We start from the raw sequence: 22,973 nt of genomic DNA, 5'->3' as shown, positions 1-22,973 counted from the left end.
AGGGATTCCCCGCCTCCACTTACAATATTTAAATCGAAAGCGAAAATCAGGGACGCCTGCCAGGCTCAGTTGGTTAAGTGTCTGACTTCGGCTCCGGTCGTGATCTCCCAGTTCCTGAGTCTGAGCCCCGCATGGGGCTCTGCGCTCATAGTGTGGAGCCTGCTTGGGATTCTCTCTCTCCCCCTCTCTCTGCCCCTGCCCTCCTAGCACTGTCTCAGTCTTTCTCAAAATAAATACACTTAATTTAAAACAATTTTTTTAGTAATCTCTACACCCAACATGGGGCTCGAACTCACAACCCTGAGATCAAAAGTCGCATGCTCTACCCACTGAGCCCAATGGGGCGCCCCATCCCCACCCCTCTGGCACTTCCTTTAAACCCTTCAAGAAAGCCAGTCTGCTTGGGCGGCTGGTATTGGGGGCACGTGCGGGGCACAGATCTCGGAGCAGGCCGTGTCGGACGGCACTGGTCCTGCAGGTGGCTGGCTTTGTGGGAGGTCCGGCCCAGCTGTAACACAGGTGGTGGGGTCAGGTCGTACGTTGTCTCTGACCACAGAAATGGCTGGGCTCCTTTTCTGGAACAGCCGTGGCGAAGTACCACAACCTTAACAGAAATACGCTACGTTACTGTCTGGGGGCCGGAAGTTTGAGGTGAAGGTGTCAGCAGGATGGTTTTTTTCTGAGGGCCGTGAGGGAGCGTCTCGGCCGTGCCTCTTTGGGTGATTTGCTGGCAATCCTGAGAACTCCTTGCCTCACAGACACCGTCGTCTCGTATGGCGTTCTCCCCGTGTGGGTGTTTGCGTCCAAAATTCCTTCTTTTCATAGGACACCGTCACGCTGGATTAGGAATGAGGAAGCATTTACATCAAACAGAAACTGTGAAATTCCGAGACAGGTCCGGCTGCTGATTTGGTAGCAATTTAGAACTTTCTTCACCTCTTCTTCCTGCGAACTAGTCCTTTAATAGGATTATAAATGTATGTGAGCAGATGGTTTTGTTATCAAATACACTAAAGACTAACCTTAGGCCTTTTCAAGTTGAATCCCTTCCTGAACCACACCAAAGCCCAGACAAGAAGCCCTCCGCCTAAGGCAGGTCCAGCCCCCCCCCCACCCCCCCGCCCCGCCCCAAGAAAGGAGTTCGGCCACAGGGCTCCCACCTCTCTGAGCCCTGGTCTGGGGAACGGCTTGAGTAATCTAGCTGAATAACAGTATGGGTAAGTCAGTTTCCATCCTGTTGCCTGAGAACCTAGCCTCCATTTATGGTATTGTTCCCATGGGAAAATGCATTCCAAATTCCAAGCAAGTGATTTGCACATGAACTTTCACTCCGGAGGTTAGGGACTGCCAGAATGTGTTCTCTTGTGGCCCTGTCTCCCGACAGCTTCCCATGAGTCCGTTCCCCTGTCCCCCTCCTCATCTCCCACCTCTCCTGTGTACACATTCAACCCTCATATGGTCGAGCCCTCTTCTGCGAAGTCTCCATCACATCTCTCTCCCTCCCTTGAGTCCTTGGATCTTCGGGCCTGGGCTGCATTGCTTACTGTGCTCTGTCTGAGTCTGAGGAATGTGTAAAAGGGTCCTGGCCTCTTACAGGATCTTCAGATCCTTGAGGATGAAACTGTATTTTCTTCATCTTGTATCTTTCCAAGGAAGAGCACGAGAGCGCTTATGAATGAGCATTTATGAAGCACCTACTGTATGCCAGGCTCCGACACAATGCTTTCTTGCATTCTTTCTTTTACTTATCCCCCAGTGCCTAGCCTAGGACTTGGCACATCACAGATGCTCAGTAGGTAACCCTGAAATGGATTGAAAATCTCCCCCCAGCCTCCTTTCCCTCAGTCTTCTCCTGGCCACTGCAGCATGCTCCCCCAAGCTCCCTGACTCACGAGGCTCAGGGAACTGGGCAAGCGGCAGGATTAAGTCCCTGGGGAACTGTCATCTGGTGTCTCAGGGAAAGCTAGCCCCTCCTCTCCACCTCCTACCCCAGCAGATGGGACCCAGTGAATTTTCTGGGAACAGGAACAGGTTGGATCCCCAGGACTCACTATGTAAGAACAGGTGTGCCGGGTAGCAATCTCAGTCAGAGAACTCAGGCGCACGTGAGATTGAACTTCGTTTTTCATAAATCAACTATTCGGCCGAACTGGGGGAAACTGAATTCCGGTTCTTCTTGGGGATGAGTTTCCTACTTCCTAGCCCCCGTGCTGTTGTGCACTCCAGCCCCCAAATCTTAGACTGGGCCAAGCCATCTCGTTGGACGAATGTCACATGGTTACTGCTGAGATGCCCATAGTCCCTGCCCTCTGGTCCCTATGTCCCCAAACTCTGCAAATTCCACCTAAACTGGCTCCCCCACCTGGACACACTCTCTTGCCATCCTTCCCTGTGGTTGCACATGAAGCTTCTGAGTCCTGGCAGGGAGCCCGGCCAGGTCTGTGCTGCTCCTGGGACCCGTGACCTCTCCCTCCGCCCAGGCCTAGCGTCCGAGGGGAGGGGACACCCAGCTGCCTTCACCTTTCTCCAAGACGTTTTGTCTGCCCCCGGAAACCTTCTCAACCTTGAGGACTTAGACTAGACCTATGGAAACAGTCCAGAAAGGGAGCTGGTATTTAGTGGGTGATTTTGTTTTCTGCCCTGCAATAGCCCTGCCCAGAGACAATGAGCTCACTGCCTGTACATTTGGAGGGATGGCAAAAATCACAGTGCAAGGAAGAGGGGAAAAAAAAAAAAACTCATCGATAAATATATTGAAATATTTCTCCCAACCTCGTAGATTGCCCCTGACCTCAACTCTTTCACCGAGAGCAAACACGCCTTGATTTAGGGTGCCAGGAATAGCCCAGGCAGGGTGGACTGTCTCCTTCTCAGGGACTCCAGGTCCGCTATTTGTCCGCTATTTGTCCACAGCTGTGTCACTCGCTGTTTCCTGGCCACCCTGATGATGTTGGAAAGAGCTCTGACTTGCATCCCAATGGTCAGCACAGACACAAAAGCAGATCATGGCAAGCCCCGGAATGAGAGTGGGAAAACCAACGAGTCTAGGCAAGTTAAGAAGGAGGGGATACATTTCCAGGAGGGGAGCAAGCAGGAAGTCTGCATGGAGGAGGTGGCATTCAGTGTAAGGATTTAGGTGTATGCTGTGCAGGAAATGAGCAACAAAACTAAAAGGCGACCTACGAATGGAAGAAGATATTTGCAAACGATAGATCTGATAAAGGGCTAGTCTCCAAAATATACAAAGAACTGATACAACTCAACACCCCAAAAATGAATAATCCAACCAAAACGGGCAGAAAATATGAATGGACATTTTCCTAAAGAAGACATGCAGATGGGGGCGCCTGGGTGGCTCAGTTGATTAAGCAACTGACTTCGGCTTCAGGGCATGATCACGTGGTTCGTGAGTTCGAGCCCCGCCTTGGGCTCTGTGCTGACAGCTCGGAGCCTGGAGCCTGCTTCGGATTCTGTGTCTCCCTCTCTCTCTGCCCCTCCCCCACTCATGCTCTCTCCTTCTCTATCAAAACAAATAAATACACTTAAAAAAATAATAAAGTAGGTGTGCAGATGAGTTAATACCTGTAAGGGGCTTAGACTGGTACTTGGCACAGTTATGCCTCAGTGTTGTCAACAATGTTGGTGATGATGATGATGATGGGCTCCCCTCCCAATCAAACATCCTAGGGGACCCCTCCTAGCCCCACCCCCAGCTGTGCCTCTGATTCCAGATAGGGGAAGATGCTTGTGCCCTTCCAGGTCTCAGGTCCCTTATGCTGTGACCACCTCACTGCCACCAACCTCTGTCTCTGCTTGTCCGCCCCTTACGGAGGGTCTGGGGGAGGCGAGCCCTGTTGATGGAGGCAGGGTGTCATGCATGGTCAGCGGAGCAGGCCGAGGGCAGAGTCGCTTCCCCAGCGGGCACTGGCCCCTGCCCCGGCTCCACCCCGCATGCCTCAGCGTTCTGCTTGGTGACCTCTTTTCTCCTTAGTGACGTCTACCCAGAAGCCTCTTTTCTCCTTAGCGACATCTACCCAGAAGCCCTGACAGAGGCACGGGCTTGACCCAGATCTCACAGCCAATCAACGGCCGAGGCTGGATTCACACGCAGGTAGCCTGACCTTTAACTTTCTGCACTAGAAGCCACTGCACGAGGCCCAGGTACCAAGGGAGTTCCAGGAGTCTTGAAGTCTTAAGTGGTCCTGCCAGGTCAATGCTGTTGAGCCTAAACAGAAGTACCATAAGTATATAGTCAATAAATCATAATAAAGCAGCATTCAAGCCCAAACTCAGAAAAGTCAATTCTTTCTGTGCCCTTGCAAACTACTCTAAAACGTTGTTGGCTTAAAATCACAAAATTCCCATTTGCTTACGGCAGGGACAGCTCCTCTGTGCTCCACGTGGCATCATTTGGGGCCGCTCCACGGAGGCTGGAGGATGCAGTCCCAGGAGGCTCACTCACTGGGCTGGAAACTGATGCTGGCTGTCGGCTGGGGGCTCAGCTGGGGCCGTCAGCCCAGGCGCCCTCCTCCTGCGGCCTCCCCGTGCAGCTAAGTCAAACGTCTGCAGCCTGACAACTGGGTTCCAAGAGGGAGCACCCCAAGAGGACAAGCCCAGGGTGCAAACACCTTTCATGCCTCTTCTGGCCTCTTCTTGCTAACGCCCCATTGGCCAAACTGGTCTCTTGGCCAAGCCCAGAGTCAGGGTAGGGGGACCACACACAGGCATGGACACCGGGAGCCAGCAAAGTGGTAGCCGACCTCCGCTCAGTTTTTCTGAGTTTCACCCCTTGTGCTCTTGACGCGCTCCCCGCCAGCCCCCCTTCCAGCCCCCACCAAATCCTTGCTCCAACCAATTGCCTCTCTCTCCCCTGAGCCATTCTCTCTCTCTTCACTGAATTGTCCCCCCCTTTTTTAAAAAAATATTTTAATGTTTATTTATTTTGGGGAGGGGGGGAGAGGGAGAGAGAGGGAAAGTAGGGGAGGGGTGGAGAGAGAGGGAAAGTAGGGGAGGGGTGGAGAGAGAGGGAGACACAGAATCTGAAGCAGGTTCCAGGCTCAAGCTGTCAGCACAGAGCCGGACGTGGGGCTCGAACCCATGAACCACGAGATCATGACCGGAGCCAAAGTCGGACACTCAACCGACTGAGCCACCCAGGTGCCCCTGAATTGTCACTTTTATCCAATAATCCACTTGCATCACAGCTGTCCCCAACAGCTTCCTCAGCCTTGCTTTCCCCTCAAGCTACTGCCCTTCTTCTCCCTCCATGCCTTCCCTTCCGAAATGCTTCAAAGAGCGACTGATGCTGGAAACAGAAAGGTCAGTTTGTTAAATTTACTGAATATTCTGATTTGCTCACTTAAAATTTGTCTTTAATTTTTTTTAATGTTTATTTATTTTGAGAGAGAGAGAGAGAGAGAGAGAGAGAGAGAGAGAGAGAGAATCCCAAGCAGGCTCTGTGCTAACAGCGTGGAGCCCGACACGGGGCTTGATCTCAACAACTGTGAGATCATGACCTGAGCCGAAATCAAGAGTCTGATACCTAACCTACTAAGCCATCCAGGTGCCCCTCTTTAGTATTTTCAATGAATATGAATATATGCTTCTTACGAATGTATTAATAAATGTACCCAATAATACACTCTTCATGAATATAAGTAAAAGAAAAATATATTCTAAGAGGCCTAAACTACCCTGTAACCCTTAATTTTCAGCAAATTGAGGTTTCAGAAAAAATATACTCATGTCTTGTTGAGAAAAACTTTCTTTAAAATTATTTTTTTTATAAATTTGCCAAAATTAGCACGAATCCCTTAAGTGAAAAATTCTATCCACCCATCCACCCATCCATCCATCCACCCATCTATCTATCCAACCATCCAACAGATATTTAATATCATTGCATGCCCAACCCTGGGGATAAATGTGGTTAGACACAGACCGGGCCCTCGTAGAGTTTACAGTCTAGTAGCAGAGACAATTGTGACTCAAACGATCGTTTGAAAGAAACAGTGAACCTGCAAATATGACCAATGCTACCAATAGAGGCGCCCGGTGTCCTGACAGCCCGTATTATGGGGTTTGACCCGGCCAGCCGAGGGTCAGGGGCTCTGCTCTCCCTACAAAGGGCTGTGGGAGGCTAGATGCATAAGTAGGGGTTAACTAGGTGAGGAGAAGGAAGTGGAACTTCCAAGCAGAGGAGAAAGGTCTTGAGGGGGAAAGAAGCATGACAAGAACGAGGCTCAAGGTCTTCTTCAGTCTTCAGTAGGATCTCTACCTTCAATACCCCTTAAGAGGGGTCCCTCAGACACTGTTCGCTGGCTAGACCAACAGAGGTTCCCACTTATTTCTTGCCTGCTGTTTCCACTACAGAGGTAGTTGAAGGTGACCACGTGACAGATTTCTGACATATGAGACATATACAGAAATGTCTGCTGAAGGCTCACGGGAAAGCTTCTGCTTTCCTCTTTCTCACCTTGAACATGGTTGTGATATCTGGAGCCACAGCAGCTGTTTTGTGACCATGAAGAAAGAAGCAGGAGGGAAAGCCAAGAAGATTATGGAGATCCTTGCTGGCATCCCTGGGAGACTTCAACTAACCCTCCAAACTGTTTATTATATAAGAAAAGTAAACCCCTGTTTGTTTAAGCCAGTGAAAGGTTTTCTGTTGCCTGCAGCTGAATACATTTGATACATTCAGGCTTCTCTATCCTTGGCCTTTTTGTTATTCAATAGACTCTCACAAGGCATTCTCATGGCTTCACACCCACCTGTACATCCAGACACCCAATTTTTAGACCAAATTTTTAGACCCGTCTCTTGAGCTCTGCATGTGTGTATCCACATCACTTTAGGCTTATGCCACAGGCCATGTCTGGTATTCTGTCTGCATCTTTGCTGCATAACTAATTGGCTGTAGGGCAATTTTGCCATAAAACATCAAGTTACAAAAAATAAAAGAGATATTCATTAAAAAGGACATAATGAAATGTGAAAAATGAACAACAAATGAAACATTAAAAATAAACAAAATCAAAAAGACAATTGGGAAATACAAAATATTTGAATACATTCCAAATGTATAGCGTAGATTCATGGTAATACTATGCAAATAACTGATTTGTGTGTGTGTGTGTGTGTGTGTGTGTGTGTGTGTGTGTGTATTGCACCTAAGCACTTGTCTTCAAAGTCTCTCCTTCACAGTATTATTTTTTTTCCTTTGGCTTGTTGATTTGTCTTCCTCATTCAGCATCACACTTTTTCTTTAGTCACTAAAAATATTTCCTTTATTAGAGAGGTATCAGTTTCCAAATACTAGGATGCATCCTTGTAACTGAGCTTTGTGTTATGTTGGGAAAGCCTTCCACACTGTCGTTTGTCCTTGGCATATTGTCAAATGTCCATTGATAGACATTTCAAAGTTCTATGGGAAATGTTGGTTCCATACTCTGCACCACTGCATAGACCATTATGAGGGCTAAGATTTATATAATATAAAAATGGGGACCAGCTTTTTGTTTGCTTGAGAAAACATTTCTTCAAAATTATTTTTTTAATAAATTTGCCAAAATTAGCACAAATCCCTTAAATGAAAATTTCTATCCATCCATCCATCCATCCATCCATGTATCTATCCATCCATCTAACAGATACTTACTGAATGTCATTACGTGTCCAACATTAGGGATAAATGTGGTCAAACACAGACTGGGCCCAGGCCCTCATAGAATTTACAGTCTAGTAGGCGAGACAATTGTGACTGATTGTTTGAAATAGTGATACTGTGCAAATTTCAGTCAATGGAGCATTCCACCCTTGATCTCAGGGTTGTGAGTTCAAGCCCCATAATGGGTGGAGAGATTACTTTTTTTTTTTTTAATTAAAAAAATGATTTATTTATCCAGAGAGAGAGCGAGCGAGAGCGCACACACAAGCATGAGCAGGGGAGGGGTGGGGAGAATCCCAAGCAGGCTCTGCACTGTCAGGGGCTCGAGCAGGGGCTCAAACCCACCAACCGTGAGGGCATGACGTGAGCCAAAACCAAGAATCAGACACTTAGCCAAATGAGCCACCCAGGTGCCTCTAAGAGATTACTTTTAAAAAATGGGAATACTGAGTCAATGGAGAAGTGAAAGCAAACTGTTAACCAATTGATGAAACCAACAGTTATTTCTTTATCTTTTATGGCAAAATTGCCTTATGGCTGATCGTGTTGCAAAAATCTTGCGGCAAAGATAAGCACATTGAAATTACCTAGAACTGTCACAGGCAACTCCAACCCAATATAGCCCAATATGAATTTATATTTTTCTCCCAAACCTCCTTCTTTTTCTGGGTCCCCAACTGAACTGACGATCTCACTTACTATTCACTCCAGTGTCGGAACGACACATCTGAGAGTTGTGCTAAAGCCTTCCCCACTCCTTACCAGCAGCTCGTTTCCTCATAAATTGCTTTTGAACTTAATTCAAAACCATCTTTTTCCTCTCAGTGCCCCGTTCCTTCCACCTCTTTTTCGGTTCTTGGATTTGAAAGGCAGAATCCAGCTGCTGTAACCAAGATCTCCAAGTAACAGGGACTAAAACAAGATAAGAGTTTATTTCCCTGTCACATAACCAGAACCATCCGGGAATACAGGCCAGTCTGGAAGCTTCATGGTGGCAAGACCTATCCTCCTTACATCTCATTGTTCTGCCATCACTAAGCTGTCCTCCTCAGCTTGGTCCCAGATGGCTTGCCATCACATGTAGATTACAGCTGGCAGGGAGAATTTACAGGTGGTCCTTTAATGAGACCACCAAGAAATTTAGTACATTACTTCTGCTTCCATCCCATTGACTAGAACTTGATCACATGGCCACAACTTGCTGCAAGGGAGGCTGGGAAATGTAGTCTTTGTTCTGGATAGCCAGCAAACATTTGGAGATGCTATTTCTCTTCAAGAAGGGAAGAACGGATTTTGGAGACAAATGCCAGTCTCTGCCACTTTCCCTATCATCTGAGCTGGGCATTTCCAGTAGCTTCCTCACCAGTCTCTTCGGTCTTTCTCTCCCCAGTCAACCCTTCCTGCCACAGCCAGAGGGATCTCTCTAAAGCTCAGATCTGAGCACTTCTGTACCTGATTTAGAAAATCTTTGGGATGCCTGCCTGGCTCAGTTGGTAGAGTGTGTGACTCTTGATCCCAGGGTTGTGAGTTCCAGCCCCACGTTAGATGTGGAGCTCACTAAAAATAAATAAAAACGATAAAAATTAAAAAAATAAAAATTCACTGGAACTCAGTGCCTACTGGTTAAAATCCACTTAGAATAACATTCAAAACCATTTAGATATTCACAGGCTCCAACTTGCTTTTCCAAAATTTCCCTATTTATTCTTCCTCCTCCTTCACCACCTCCACACTCACCCTCGTCTTTTTCAGCTCCTACCATGCCCTTTGGCATTTACCCCTTTGATGTTTTGATCATACAACCCCTTTATTTGCAGTGCCCTTCTCCTGCTTTCTCTGCCTCTATGCACCACTTATATTTCAAGACTCCAATTGATAGCCCTTACTCTGAGTTCTAGCCTGGCTCTAATCCCTAGGAAGGATTAATTTCTCCCTTACTTATGCTCTAGCAGCATTTGGTATAAATTTGTAGTAGAGAACACATCAAACCAAAATCTATTATGTGTTTGTATCTTTTCCGTTAGATTGCAAGCTTAACAGGGTCAGGAATTCTGTCTTCAGAGCCTTGCTCTTAGTAGGTGTGAAATAAATGTTTGTTTACACAGGGGGCCATCTTTGACACGGAAAAATTCCCCTCGGCACCCATTAGGGGGCAGACATCCCCATGTATTTTTAAATTCTCTCCTGTCCTTTTAAAGACTTAAAGTCTGTCCCACAATATAGATGTTAAAAATAAGCTTGAGGGAAAAACAATACACTAATATATTTGCTTTCCTATGCCCAAGGTATCTCTGGAAATACCCACAAGAATCTATCATATTTCATCAAATCTAAAGTGCCATCAATTGTAAGATGTTTTGCTGTTTCGTATATAACAAAGACATAGAAAAGACTGCCAAATGGAGAGGCAAAGACCCAGAATAGCCCACACAATATGGAAGAGAAGAATAAAGTCGGAGAGCTGACACTTTAAGACTTATTATAAAGCCGTGGTGATGGAGACCATACAGTAGCAGTGGAAGAACGGACAAGTAGATCAGTGGATCAGAACACAGAGCCCAGAAACGGATTCTCATAAATACAGTCAACTTAGCTTCGATAAAGGAGCAAAGGCAATACAATGAAGGAAAGATCATCTTTTCAACAAACGGTTCTGGAGCAACCAGAAAACATGCAAAAAATTGAATCTTGACACAGACAAACTCTTCAGAAAAACTCACTCCAAATGGATCATAGACCTAAGTGTAAAATGCAAACCTATAAAACCCTAGAAAATGCCACAGGAGAAAATCTAGATGACCTTGGGTATGGTGACGATTTTTTAAATATAACTCCGAAAGTACAATACGTTAAAGAAATCATCGATAGCTTCGATTTCATTAGATGTAAACGCTTCTACTCTGTGAAAGACACTGTTGAGGGGAAGAGACGACAAGGCACAGGCTGGAAGAAAATATTTACAGAAGGCAGTTCTGATAAAGGGCCATTATCCAAAATGTACAAAGAACTCTTAAAACTCAACAATCCAAAAACAAACAGCCTGACTTGAAAATGGGCAAAAGATTTGAAAAGACGTCTCCCCAAAGATCTACAGATGGCAAATAAACATATGAAAAGATGCTTCACATCACATGTCATGAGTGAATTGCATTTTAAAACATCAACGAGGGGCACCTGGCTGGTTCATATGGGGGATCGTGTGACTCTGGATTTCGGGGTTGTGAGTTCAAGGCTCATGTTGGGTGTAGAGATGACTTAAATATATAAAACTTAATATATATGTACATATATATAAATAAATTATATATGTGCATATATAAAAATTATATATGTGTATATATATACATATATATTTTTTTATTTTTGAGAGACACAGATACAGCGTGAGAGCAGGGGAGGGACAGAGAGAGAGGGAGACACGGAATGCGAAGCAGGCTCCAGGCTCCGGGCTGTCAGCACAGAGCCCAACATGGGGCTCGAACCCACGAACTGTGAGATCATGACCTGAACCAAAGTCGGAAGCCCAACAGAGCCACCCAGGCACCCCTTTAAGAAAATATTTTTTAAAAAGCGCCACACAACGAGATACTATTTGAATGGCCCAAATCTGGGACACTGACAGCATCACATGCTGATGAGTATGTGGGGCCACAGAGACGCTCATTCATGGCTGGTGGGAATGCAAAATGGTACAGCCACTCTGGAAGGCAGTTTGGCAGTTTCTCGCAAAACTAAACATACCCTAACCATACGATCCAGTAATTGTGCTTCTTGGTATGTACTCAGATGAACTGACAATTTCTGTCCACCCAAAACGCTGCACAAAGATGTTATAGTAGCTTTATTCGTAATCGCCAAAACTCGGAAGCATTAAGATGCTCTTTAATAGGTTGGCTTTTTGGAAGGCTCTATCATACACTGATAGTTCATTTTGGGGTAATAATAGTAAATAATAGTAAAACAAACAAACAAATGAAAACAAACCCTCTAAAACTTTTAAGCTTTGGGGTGCCTGGCTGACTCAGTCAGTAGAGCATGGCACTCTTGACCTCAGGGTGTGAGTTCGAGTCCCATCTTGGGCATGGAGCCTGCTAAGGTAGGTAGATAGATAGATAGATAATAAAATTTCTAAACCTTTTTTTACAAGGGCTATGAAATTATTTATGTCCCTTGTTTATAATTTTTTTTTCTTTTTTGGGTGTGGACGAATGGGTGGAGTGAGGGAGGAGATTTACATTTATTCTTGTTGAGTAGGATGCTGTTGGTGTTGGCTCATTGGTCTAAAACTTTGGTTTCAAACTCTCGTGGGCACCAGAGCCACCCGAAGGGCTTATTCAGACACAGATTGCTGGGGTGCCTGGGTGGCTCAGTCAGTTGAGTGTCCCATTCTCGATTTCGGCTCTGGTCGTGATCCCAGGGTTGTGGGGTCGAGCCCCATGTCGGGCTCCATGCTGAGTGTGGAGCCTGCTTAAGATTTTCTCTCTCCCCTTGCTCTCTTTCTCTCTCTAAAATAAAACAAACACAAAAAAGCAAACAAAAGAAGAAACAAAACCCCCACAGATTTCTGGGCCGCATTCCTAGAATTGCTTCATTAAGTCAGGAATTTGCATTTCTAGCAAGTTCCCAGGTGATACTGATGGTGCTAGTCTGAGGACCACACTTCCGCCATTGGTCTAGCTAGCCTGTGGAGATCTTTGGAAGCATGATGCCATCCCCCAGATCTTAGCTTCCCTCCTAGTGTGATCTGTATCTTCATCTAGTCACTGACACGAGGTTGAATGGGGTGAGACTGAGGACCCAGCTTTGCAGCAAGAGGCCCCAGGCTGGCCTGGGTCCACTCGTTGGCCCTTGTAGGATAGAACGAATTTCTGTCAACGAGAAAGGCAATAGCCGTTCTTCTCAGCCAATGCATTTACCCTGTTTTCTAATTTTTGCCCTTCTGATGGGAGTGTGAGGAATGTGTAGTCTTGTTTTAATTTTCTATGTCTTCAATTACTAATATGTTTGAACATTTCTTTTAATGTTTGCTAATTTCTGAGAAAGATCTATTTACGACTTTTGTTCATTTTTCCTTTCAAGTTCTCAGAGGATTTTTTTTTTTTTGCCTGATTAGAAGGAATTTTTATATATTTAAGGTTAACCTTTTGGCCTTTGAGATTGGATGTGGTTTACCAGTCTGAGATATGTCTGTTAACTTTCTTCACGATGTCTCTCATTGAATCAAAATCCTTAATTTCATATGATCAAATCTGTCCATATTTTTGCCTATGGATATGCCTTTAGAGTTTTACAAATTCCCCCCAACCCCTGAATTCCCCTATATTATCATTTTTATGCTTTATTATTTCCATTTCAAATTTAGGTATCAAACCCATTGGATTTCCAGCTTTATATGTAGTGTTAGGGAACAATGCAATCTTATTTTCCTCTATATAGGGAGTCAGTTTTCCCAGCAAAATTAAATACTCTGTTCTTTCTGCATTGATATGTGGTGATTACTTACTATATATTGAGTTCTTATACATATGTGGGTTTATTTTCACTTTTATTTTTTTAAGATTTTATTTTTAAGTAATCTCTATGCCCAATGTGGGGCTCGAACCCACAACCCCCAGATCAAGAGTTGTATCCTTTAATATTTTAAAAATGTTTTATTTATTTTTGAGAGAGAGAGAGAGAGAGAGAGGGAACGAGTGCGGGAGGGGCAGAGAGAGAGGGAGAAGGGTGACACAGAATCTGAAGCAGGCTCCAGGCTCGAAGCCATCAGCTGTCAGCACAGAGCCTGATGCGGGGCTCAAACCCACAAACTGGGAGATCATGACCTGAGCTAAAGTCAGACGCTTACCAGCTGAGCCACCCAGGCACCCCAAGAGTTGTATTCTTAATGTTCTACCAACTGAAACTCCCAGGTGCCCCTGGGCTTATTTTTAAAAGCATATCTATGGTGCCTGCCTGTAGCTGTTTATTTATTTGTATCTTTTCTCTTGATAAGCTCATAGGTCTCTCTTACTAATACATTTGACCCTTGAACAATGTAGGGATTAGGGGATGCCAACCCCCTGAGCAGTGGAAATCCGAGAACAATTTTTGACTTGGCCAAAACTTAACTACAAATAGCCTACTGTTGGCTGGAAGGCTTCCTGATAACCCAAACAGTCGATTAACACATTTTTTTGTACGTTACATGTATTATATACTATATCCTTACAATAAAATAAGCTAGGCAAAAAGAAAATGTTACTAAGAAAATCATAAGGAAAATACACTTACAGTATTGTATTTACAGAAAAAAATCTGCATTTAAGTGGACCCACACATTTCAATTCTGTGCTGTTCAAGTGTTAATTGTACATATTTTCAAAGAACCAAATTTTGCTTTCACTGATTCTCTGTATTTCTTTTGTCATCTATTTCATGAAAAATTTTACGCTTATTTTGGGGCACCTGGCTGGCTCAGTCAGTGGAGCGTGCAACTTTTGATCTTGGGGTCCTGCTCAAGCCCCACAGTGGGTACGGAGACTACTTAAAAATACAATCTTGACAAAAATTTTACTTTTATTTCTTGTTTCTTTAGGTCTGCTCAATTGCTGGCTCTCCGACTTCTTGAGCTAAATGTTTACTCATTTATTTTAAAGTTTATTTATTCTGAGAGAGAGAGAGAGAGAGAGAGAGAGAGAGAGAGAGAGAGACGGAGATTGATGTGGGAGGACCGGCGAGGGAGAGAGAGAGAGAATCCCAAGCAAGCTCCGCACCGTCAGCACAGAGCCCGACTAGGGGCTCTGTCCCATTAACTGTGAGATCATGACCTGAGCTGAAACCACGAGTTGGATGCTTAACTGACTAAGCCACCCAGGCACCCCTGTTTACTCATTTAAATCTTTCTTGTCCTGTGGTAAATGTAAGTAAAGCTATATATTTATGTCTCCAACCACTGTTTTAACAATGCTGTTCAGAGTTTGACATGTAATGCTTTCATTGTCATTTAGTTCTAAATATTATAATTTCATATATATATATATATGTATGTATATATATATATACACAGAGACCAACAAGGGGCTCTGTCCCATTAACATAGTAGTTTATTGTTTCCAAACATATGAGATTTTTAATCATTATTTTGTGTATTTTTTTTTTTTTTGTTAATTTTTTTTTTTTTTTTTTTTTTACAAGTTTCTCCCTGGTCTTTGCACATAACCCTGTCTATCTCAGAACCAGCACAGGGCATCAAATCCTTGCTGCCAGGTCTTTGATGCAGCCAGGAAAGGTACTCTGTTTTTAAAAAAAGTATGTATGTATTTATTTCATTCATGGTGGGGGAGGGGCAGAGAGAGAGAGGGAGACAAAATCCTGAGCAGGCTCCACACCATCAGCGCAGAGCTCGACTCAGGGCTCGAACCCACGAACCATGAGATGGTGACCTGAGCCAAAATCAAGAGTTGGACGCTTTACCCACTGAGCCACCCAGGCCCCTTAAGGTACTCTATTTTTAAAGGCATGTTTTGTTTTTATTTTTGTTCTGTAAATAGGTTAGACAAAAGGAGGATTGGAAAGGTGTAGAGGTATCTCACATAGTCAAACTCTAAGAAGGTCAAAGGGGCAGCTGGGACTTAGAATAACTGCAACCAAGGATTTGAAAAACCACCCAAACTCTCACCATCCTTTTCTCTGCTTCTGTCTGATTATGAATTTCATTCTCTTTCACTGCATGTGCACCCTGGAAAGACCAGCTCTGCTTGCTCTGAAATTCAAAAACTCCTGGGAAAGGTGCTGATTGGCTGGCCACCTGGGTCAGTTTCCACCCCAGACCAATCAACTGTGGCCAGAAGGATGGGGTCCATAAAAGTCTGGCACCTTCCATGACATCACATTGTTGGAATGTGATAAAAGAGATGTCTTTCCTTCCTTCCTTCCTTCCTTCCTTCCTTCCTTCCTTCCTTCCTTTCCTTCCTCCCTCCTCCCCTCCCGTTCTCTCTCCCTTTCTTTTTCTTCCTTCCTTCCTTTCCTCTTTCTCTTTCTCCTCTCTCATTCTTTTTTTCCTTCCTTCTTTCCTTCCCTTCTTTCTTTGAATTCAATTTATCTAAAAACAAAACCAAAACAGTTCCCCCATTCCACCCCCCCCCACCCCCCGCATTATAATTGTTATTGCTCAGAGAACATAGTCTGTGTGAATCTTATTCTCTGGTGTTTATTAAAGTTTCCTTCCTTGGCTTCGTACACAGGAAACATTTTGTAAACATCCCACACGTGCTCAAAAGTGCCTATGTGCCCATATGTGTGTACCCTCTGATTTGGGTTGTAGAGTTCTATATAATCCAAGCTTTCCAATTTTGCGTTTTCAATCTTCTAGAACTCTGCCTTTTTGTCATAGTTGCTTCTGCGGGTCAGAAATCTAGGAGCAGCTTGGCTGGGTGGTTCTGGCTCATAATCTCTCATCAGGTTGCAGTCAAAGATGTTAGCCAGGGCTACAGTATCTGAAGATCTGACTGGGGGTGAGGGATCTGTTTCCAAGATTGTCCATTCGGTGGCCAATGGCGGGAGGCCTCAGTTTTTTCCTGGCTGCTGTTAAGGAGGGCTGAGTTCCTCACTACATGGACCTCGCCATGGGGCTCCTTGAGTGTCCTCATGACGTGACAGATGCCTTTTCCTAGAACAAGTGGTTCAAGAGTGTGAGAGAAAGGAAGAACCCATGGTGCCTTTGTGACCCAGTCCTGAAGTCACACACCATCCCTTCCATTACAGTCTATTTATAAGCAGTGAGTCAGTACATTCAGCCCACGCTCAAGGAAAGAATTAATCACCTTTTCAAAAGAGGCTTATCAAAGAATTTATGTACATATTTTATAACCACCCCATGTACTAAGATTCTCTCCTAATGTTATGAAGATGGTTGCTTTAAATTCTTTTCTTTTTAGGTTTATTTTTGAGAGAGAATGCGTGAGCAGGGGAGGGGCAGAGAGAGAGAGAGGGAGACAGAGGATCCAAAGCAGGCTCTGGGCTGACAGTAGTGAGCCCAATGGAGGGCTTGAACTCATAAACCGTGAGATCATGACCTGAGCTGAAGTCAATGCTCAACTGACTGAGCCACCCAGGTGCCCCTGTTATTTTACATTCTTGTTCATTTTGCTTCATGTGATATAAATTTGGTATCATTTTCTGGATGTGTGCGTTCCTTTACAATTTTTTTTAATGTTTATTTATTTTTTGAGAGAGAGAGAGAGAGAGACGGAGCATGAGCAGGGGAGGAGCAGAGAGAGAGAGACACACACACAGAATCCGAAACAGGCTCCAGGCTCCGAGCTGTCAGCACAGAGCCCGACGCGGGGCTCGAACTCACGAACCGTAAGATCATGACCTGAGCCGAAGTCAGATGCTCAACCGACTGAGCCACCCAGGCGCCCCCACTGTGTGTCCCTTTTTATTTTTTTTATTTTATTTTTTTTAACGTTTATTTATTTTTGAGACAGAGACAGAGCATGAACGGGGGAGGGTCAGAGAGAGAGGGAGACACAGAATCTGAAACAGGCTCCAGGCTCTGAGCCGTCAGCACAGAGCCCGACGCGGGGCTCGAACTCACGGACCGCGAGATCATGACCTGAGCCGAAGTCGGACGCTTAACCCACTGAGCCACCCAGGCGCCCCTGTGTGTCCCTTTTTAAATGGAAGATGTACCCCTCCAGTATCTGGTATTTTGGTCCATGCACCCTTGTAACCTTGTTCTCTTATCTTTGGGGACGTCCATGCCTTTTGGGGATGTCGCACCTCTCTGTGACTTACGGAGAGAGGCTTGGATAAAGCCAGGCGTAGAGCCCCAGGCACCACACAGTCACCACTGATCCCTGTCCTCTCTTCCCGGTTTGTTGCTGGGCCACCCAGCAAAGCCTCCAGCCAAGGATTCACCCTTGACTCTTAGAAGCAGAGCTGCAGGAGGGAAGGTGCCCGGTGGGACGCTACCCCCCCTGGTGGCCAGAGGAAGAAATGGGGAGAAGTGAGCGTCTGAAGGAATCTGGTCAGTGTGCACCTGTTTTCACTATTTCACACCCGTTTTCATTATCGGGGCGCTGCTGGGGTGCCCTGATGTTACCCCACCAACACCCGCAACCCCAACTATTGCTCCCAGCTTCTGTCACACAGAGGCGGTGGGGTGTCAATGACCGTCCCAATCGATGTGGGGAAGAAGCAAGAGAAAGACTTAAAAGGGGCACGTGGGTGACACAGTCGGTTGAGCGAGTGACGTCAGCTCAGGTCATGATCTCGCAGTTCATGAGCTCGGGCCCCACATCAGGCTCGCTCCCATCAGGGCAGAGCCTGCTTCAGATCCTCTGTCCCCTTCTCTCTGCTCCTCCCCCACTCACGCGCTCGCTCGCTCTCTCAAAAATGCATAAACATTAAAAAAAAAGAGAAAGACTTAAAAGATCTTTTCCATATTACTCAGCCTTAAAAAAGAATGAGATCTTGCCATCTGTGACGACATGGACGGACCTAGAGAGCATTATGCTAATCGAAATGAGTTAGAGAAAGACAAATACCACATGATTTCACTTATACGTGGGATCTAAAAAAAACAAAACAAAACACAACAAAAAACCAAGAGCAGAAAAAGACCCAGACAGGGGCGCCTGGGTGGCTCAGTCGGTTAGACGGCCGACTTCAGCTCAGGTCATGATCTCACAGTTCACGGGTTTGAGCCCCGCATCGGGTTCTGTGCTGACAACTCAGAGCCTGGAGCCTGCTCCAGATTCCGTGTCTCCCTCTCTCTGCGCCCCTCCCCTGCTTGTGCTGTCTCAAAAAGAAACATTAAAATAATAATAAAATAAAAATTAAAACATCTCTTCCATTCTATCCTTCCACTGCTGTATCAATCAGGTCGTTGTATCCTCAGGCTGGTGCCCAAATCCCCCAAACAACCACCCTACACACCCTAGCTGGTCTTCCTTGGAACTCTTAAGGTTTCTAGGTGTGTTTCTCAAATCCAAGCTGCTCTCTGCTTCTATAGCTTCTCTGGCGTTTACCTGGTGGACAGGGGTCCATGCTAGATTGCCTTTTCATGCTAGATTGCCTTTTCCTGGGGAATCAAGGATTCTTCCACCTCCCTTCTTTCCCCCAAGTCTCTATAAAAGAATGTCGGTAGATTAGATCATACCCTCAAATGCCCTCTGGAGTACATAGACTGGCTGGCTAAGGGTGAGTGAAGCTGGCTAAGGGTGAGGCAATAGGGAACGGTGGAGCTTGGGGTGAATTGCAGTGTGCATGGACATGCTTTATCTGTTGAAGGTAGCGATGCTCCTTGCCAGGCAGGAATGTGGACAGCTGTCATCATGAAGCCAGAAAGGCAGAGTCGGTGGAAAATCTCCCCATTTATTTAAAATGTCTGAGGGTTGAATTCAGCTGGGGGTTGCAGTTTGCCACCCCTGGCATTTTTTTAATGTTTATTTATTTTTGAGAGAGAGAGAGAGAGAGCGAGAGGGAGAGGGGGAGGGGCAGAGAGAGAAGGAGACACAGACTCCGAAGCAGGCTTCAGGCTCTGAGCTGTCAGCACAGAGCTCGACACGGGGCTCGAACCCATGAACCGTGAGGTCATGAACTGAGCTGAAGCCGGATGCTTCACCGACTGAGCCACCCGGGCACCCCTGCCACCCCCTGGCTTTTTAAATCCAAAAGGTTCTTTTCAGATTTAACACGCCAGGAGTCCTGGAGTCTAGAGTATTCCCCTAAGTGACCTGCCAGGGTGAGAACTTCCTCAAAAATGGAAACGAGGCTTGTCTGGCATAACCTGTTCTTAACAAGCCCACACTGGAGCCTTGTCCAGTTTGCCAGCCTGCACTTCTTAGAATATGCTTGTTCCTCTTTTGGAAAGTCAGAACAACATTTGCCCAGTCAGGTGGGGCCTCACCCGTTCTTAAAAATTCCTCAAAGATTACAAACACTGGGAGGCCTTGGAACTTAACCAGAGAGGCCCTTGTTGATTTTAGAGGTTTTTTTTGAATTCTATTTTTTAAAAATAAGCCTCACCTCATTGTATAGTTTCTCCCAAACCCTCTTGTTACGGTACTCCATCATCATTTAAACAACGTTTGTTCGGACTCTAACATTCAGACCAGGTGTGGACCTCTTCTTCTCTCATATCCCCTTCCTCAACCCACACCAAATCCATACGGAATCCTACCATAGTTGTGTGATCTTAGGCAAATCACCCAAACTCTCCGCACCTCAGTATTCCCTCCTACAAAATGGGACAGTTGAACTGAGTGGTCACTAGGTTTACTTCTATAGCTCAGACTTTAGGTTAGGGATCTCTTTGGCAATTGGCTAAAAACTGTAGACCCTTGTAACACCTGACTGGCTCAGCCGGTAAGGCGTAGGACTCTGGATCTCAGGATTGTGAGTTTGAGACCCACGTTGGGGATAGAGATTATTTAAAAAAAAATTTTTTTAACATTTATTTATTTTTGAGACAGGGAGAAACAGAGCATGAACGGGGGGGGGGGTCAGAGAGAGAGGGAGACACAGAATCTGAAACAGGCTCCAGGCTCCGAGCCGTCAGCACAGAGCCCGACGCGGGGCTCGAACTCACGGACCACGAGATCATGACCTGAGCCGAAGTTGGCTGCTTAACTGACTGAGCCACCCAGGCGCCCCAAGCTAGAGATTATTTAAAAAACAAAACTGTGGACTCTTATTTCAGAAAAAAAAATGATCACATGGCTTACACTGGTTTTACCTTGGTGTGTTTCCCAAGACCACCATTCCATTTTCTTTCAGGAGACATTTCTCCCCACTCCAACTATTTGGTTCTAGATGGGCTACCAATAAAATTACCCCCTCCCCCAACTCTGTGCAGAAAAGTGGGCACATGAAGTCCTTTCCTGTTTTTTGTTTCTCTTCTTTCAAATGGAACCAGATGGGAAGAATTCTTTTCCTCTTTGGTAGAAAGTCAAAGGTAAGAGTCCAGATCTGCCTGGGGCCATTTTCCTGCTGGGCAGAGAAAGCCCTTCTCTGTCTGCCATGGAGAGAAAGAGTCTCAGAGGTTGGGGGGACTTGGGAGAAGGGGAGAGAGCGATCTCCTGGCATTTCAGTCCTGGATCGAGTTGTTCCTGAAGCCCATTCCTACCTATTCCATCATTGGGTTCAGTGAGTTTGAGCTGACTCACCAGAATTTACAGCAAAATGAGTCCAGGTTAGTATAGATACAACCTTATCCTCTTTTATACCATTGACCCTTATTTTTCAATACTGTCCCATTCCTTGTCTTCATTGTCCTGACAAAAGTCTAACTTTTTTAATTTTTTAAACTTTTTTTTTAAGTTTACTTATTTAATTTTGAGAGAGAGAGCGCAGAGAGGGCAGAGAGATGGTGGGGGCGGGGGGGAAAGAGAGAGAATCCTAAGTAGGCTCCCCACTGTCAGCCCAGAGCCCGACAGGGGGCTGGAACTCGAGAACCATGAGATCATGGCCTGCGCTGAAATCAAGAGTCCCACGCTTCATCGACGGAGCCACCAGGCGCCCCAAGCCTAACTTCTTTTAAAGCACCTTGACAACGCATCGTACAACTCCTCACACAAGTGCTCGACTGGTTTTGCAGGAATTAAACAGAATTTTAGTTATTTTCTTACATGTACTCCTGTTATCACCCTCCTTCCCGTAAGACTATATGTTTTGGAGAACAAGGACCCTGATTTCTATTTTTTTTAAAGTTCTGAAAAGCCCTCTGCCCACAGTAGGCACTCACAACACGCTGGAGATGGCGAGGACAGTCGTGGCCCCATCGTGAGAGGAACCCGCTGACCTGACGCACCGGAACGTCCTTCAACTCGCCAGAATGGCTGACAGACTGAGTCACGCAGGCGACCAGGTCACATGGCAACAGAGACCCTTCCGCCCAGAGTCCTAGGGGTCGGGCCTGGAAGCAGCGCGTACACGGGACGCCCCACAGCTTCCCCGTTCCCTTGGGAATTTCAGCCAGCCACGGCTGAAGAGGACAGCAGCTTCTGGAACTTTCCCGGTGAAACAAACGGAACACCTGCCTGAAGAGCCTACATCCTGACAGCAGGGGCTGCGGCCACTGTCTGTTCGGTCACACAGGAGTCCCTGACCCGAGGCCCCGGGAAGCTCCCGGGATTACACCAGGGAGCTGAGCACACACAGCACACCCAGACGTACAGCAGGGGCCTCGTCGGAGGGCAAGCAGCATCTTACTGATTTACTCACCCGCTTACTTACGTAAGTGCAATTTTTCAAAAGCACTTCCTCAAGCAATGGCTACTCAAAGCACATGTACTGTCGTGGGTGTATGCGGGGAGCTGGGGACGGATGTGCGAGGGCGGGCTACCACCGGGGAAGCGTTTGGACTCCTGCAAGGAAGGGTCGCTGACGCCCTGGAACCCGGGGAGGGGAGGGGAGGGGAGGGGAGGGGAGAAAGCAGCGGGGCTGCGTGGCCGCTAGGGGGCGCCGGGGAAGACGGGACGCCTCCACTTCGGGCGACGCGTTTTCCTCGCCGCCTCTCCCTGGGCAGAGGCGGGGGCCACCTCCTCGGGGACCAAGGCGCGGGGCCCGTGGGGACGGAGGCGGAACGGACCCGGACCGCCCAGTCTCGTGCTGTGGGCATTTCCGCCACCAGGAAAGGCTGGGGAAGCTCTGTCCCTGCGGGTGAGCTCCGGCAGCCCCGGGGACGTCTGGGCTTCATTACGATTCTCAGCTGGGCCTCTGTCCTGGCCGGTTCTCCAGTCCCCCGGCCAGCTCTGTGTCCCGGCTCTGGCACCGAGGGGATCGGGTGCGAGTGGGGAAGGAGGGGTGGGGAAGGAGGGGTGGGGAAGGAGGGGTGGGGAAGGACCCACTTCCCCCTGCAATGAGCGTGTTGTCTCCGCTACAGGCAGCGGGAGACGCGCTTATGGTCAGGAGCCACCTCAGTTTTTCCAGGTGAGTGGGTGTCCAGGAAGTGCCCCCGGAGTCGCCTCCAGCAGAGTGAGTCACTTACTGGGAAAACGGCAAAAGAATCTATTCACCGAGACCGCAGAGACATTTTGCCCAGCGCTTGGAAGCATGTCTTTTTCCGACGCCGCCTCGGTGTCGTCCGTCACTGGCAAAGGGGACCCACCGCAGGGGCCAAGGAAAGGATTCCTGGCTGTCAAAGAGCCCTTTGGGCAGCAGAGCGTGGCTGGGATGGTGTCCCCCCCCCCCCAGGGGGACTCCCCTGCACTTAGAAAGGCCAGTGGAGACGCAATCCCTCATTAAATCCTCAACTCCACCCCCCCTTCTACATCAGTAGAACCCATCGCCTTCTTTTTTTCCTCTACACCCAACATGGGGC

At 46.7% G+C, this 22,973-nt stretch overlaps 1 long non-coding RNA gene across 2 annotated transcripts; it reads right to left on the bottom strand.

Annotated features, from left to right (window-relative positions):
• Positions 1 to 251: 251 nt before the first annotated feature.
• On the bottom strand, positions 252 to 21,931 carry LOC125910770 (uncharacterized). 2 transcript variants are annotated; one of them, XR_007454168.1, is made up of 3 exons: positions 21,396 to 21,931; positions 4,122 to 4,225; positions 252 to 958 (listed from the first exon to the last, which is right to left on the bottom strand). It is a non-coding gene; the product is annotated as an uncharacterized LOC125910770 (long non-coding RNA). The 2 variants fall into 2 exon arrangements; XR_007454167.1 differs by lacking the exons at positions 252 to 958; positions 4,122 to 4,225 and adding an exon at positions 15,835 to 16,313 and having other exon boundaries at positions 21,396 to 21,915.
• Positions 21,932 to 22,973: the final 1,042 nt, after the last annotated feature.

The sequence above is a fragment of the Panthera uncia genome (assembly GCF_023721935.1).
Source record: "Panthera uncia isolate 11264 chromosome B3 unlocalized genomic scaffold, Puncia_PCG_1.0 HiC_scaffold_2, whole genome shotgun sequence".
Classification (NCBI taxonomy): Eukaryota; Metazoa; Chordata; class Mammalia; order Carnivora; family Felidae; genus Panthera; species Panthera uncia.
The sequence above is the reverse complement of the archived record's forward strand: the minus strand, read 5'-3'. Positions and strand labels throughout refer to the sequence as shown.